We start from the raw sequence: 2,243 nt of genomic DNA, 5'->3' as shown, positions 1-2,243 counted from the left end.
CCTTTTTTTTTTTTTTTTTTTGAAAGCTTTAAAATATGAATAGGCACAAAGCATTTATTGGTGAAAGGAAAAGTGCACGGAGTTAGGAAACAAAAATATAAAAAGTGTTTTCAGAATCATAATTTCCGTTAAGAATATTAAAAATAAAAAATAAAAATAGTGGGGATCTACCCAATTCCATGCCCTTTTTCTTTCTCTTTGTTCTTGTATAGCTCAAACTCAGTCTCGATCCAGCAGATCCGTGGTTTTTGTTTTCTGCTCAAAGATTAGTGTATGTAGAAAGGGTGGGAGGGTTAAGACTTCTACTTCCAGCAAGTCGGGCGACTATATAGGAAAAAAACTTTGTTGGAAAATGAAAATTTATCTTCACATATTTTTCTAGGTAATACCTACTATGAAAAATAATCAGTCATACCATTTGTTTTTGCATTCACACATTTCTTTTAAATATAAACAAACGTTAGTACTGAACTAGATCACAAATTTTGCAGTAGCTGATACGTTCACTTGACCTTTTCCATATGTAGATATGCACGTGTTTGGTTAATGACATGCAGTATAAAAACAGGGTTACTGACATAACGGTTATTGCCGCACAGCTGTTATATTTCTCAGCTAACATTCTCATATTTCTTTGCAGATTTTTGTCCAAATTTTGATCGCTTATGATATCAGTTATGTCCCTTGTTCTCCTTATTTCTCCATGTAACTTTTCGGTCGTCGTTACCAACGGCGATCACGTGTATTTTTTCTGATTGTTACGGGGATGGGGTTGAAGTTTACACAAACGCTTGACAATCATTATTCAATCAATATACATACATTATATATATATATATATATATATATATATATATATATATATATATATATATATATATATATAATGTGTGTGTTTATTAAAACAACAATACCCTAAGAACTACCCCACAATTTTAGGGTAGTTCTCAAAAAAGACAAATCTATGCATTGTCTTCAGACACTTTTGGAAATGAACTATAAAGTTGTACATTTTCAGTTTTCGTGAAACTTCAGAAAACATTCCCCTGTGTCTTAAGGAAGATGGTGAAAATAATTACATCATGTCATTTTCAACGATTGATTCGCGTGTGGTGGTGGTTAGAAGCCAGAATGAAAAACAAAAACAATCTATTTTCCTATAGACACAGAATTCCTTTAAAAAGAAATAAATTGCCTCTTACGTTACCTGGTTTCTGTCATTCTAGTTGTAATTGATGAGTTCCCTTAAGTATCCATTTATGTACTGCTTCGATCACGTTGTTCCGCCCGAGGTCAGGGTAACCAAAGGTATTCCAATCATGATCACATCGTCTTTGAATCCGTCATAATGTATTTTAAACTACGTTATCCAATAAGTCCTTTTCTTAAGACGTTAATATGTGATTTGAGAGGGAGATCTGCATCTGGTAGCTCGAGCGACTACGTAGAGTACCGCTGGCACGCTATCGCGTTATTGGAGTTTGTGGTAGGTATTTTTCAGCCACGTGTTGTTATCTCTCCCTCTTTCTCTCTGTCTGTCTCTCTCTCTAAGTCTCTCACGCACACGCTCAGTAATAATAGAATACAAAATTACCTATAATGATGTCTCGATAAAAATTGTATTTATGAGTATACAAATAAAATTTACCTTTAGAAATTCTTCATTTTCGGAACAAAGTATTTGACTGAAACTTTTTTCATACAGTAAACCAACTTAGTTATTTTACTTTTGTAAAGCATCGGATTGTTTGGGGGAAATATTTTATAGAAATCAGCAACTGGTATAAAATTCCCATTAAATTGCGGTAATTCTTCGTTAAATTGCATTTAACCTCACAATTTCCTTTCCTTCTCCCATCTCATCACTCTCTACCAATGATACGTGTAACAGGATGTTTGTTAGATGGCTCAGTGCAGATGGAATATATTTTTGTTAGAAATCCTTGCGCACGCGGCATAACTACAAATGTATATACTCCACCAACTTTGTTACTTTGTAATTTCCAGAAAAATTGATACTTTTTAATGAAACTTTCAACAAATAATCACTTAGATCCTGTTGATTGAGTGTATTTAAAGATTTATTTGGGGAAAAGAATTCCGAGAGTTTGGGGAGAGGAGTTTCGGAAAATTCACACGACCCTTTCCCCCCTCATAACTTTCAGGAAAATGGATATTTTTTAATGGAATTTTATACAAATATCTTTCAAACGCTGTAGATTACGATTACAAAGACATTTGTA

The 2,243-nt window shown here is 33.4% G+C and overlaps 1 protein-coding gene and 1 long non-coding RNA gene across 5 annotated transcripts in view; one reads left to right on the top strand and one right to left on the bottom strand.

Annotated features, from left to right (window-relative positions):
* The window catches only part of LOC128247350 (uncharacterized), a 13,721-nt gene extending 12,080 nt beyond the window's left edge, over positions 1-1,641 (bottom strand). Inside the window, exon 1 of the long non-coding RNA XR_008263746.1 lies at positions 1,208-1,641. This is a non-coding gene — a long non-coding RNA (uncharacterized LOC128247350). The remainder of the gene's footprint in view (positions 1-1,207) is intronic.
* The window catches only part of LOC106873279 (nascent polypeptide-associated complex subunit alpha, muscle-specific form), a 75,394-nt gene that overhangs the window by 60,831 nt on the left and 12,320 nt on the right, over positions 1-2,243 (top strand). The gene's annotated exons all lie outside the window — the stretch shown is intronic.

The sequence above is a fragment of the Octopus bimaculoides genome, chromosome 1 (assembly GCF_001194135.2).
Source record: "Octopus bimaculoides isolate UCB-OBI-ISO-001 chromosome 1, ASM119413v2, whole genome shotgun sequence".
In the NCBI taxonomy this organism is placed as follows: domain Eukaryota; kingdom Metazoa; phylum Mollusca; class Cephalopoda; order Octopoda; family Octopodidae; genus Octopus; species Octopus bimaculoides.
Note: the sequence above shows the minus strand (reverse complement) of the source record. Positions and strands in the feature narration are given on the sequence as shown.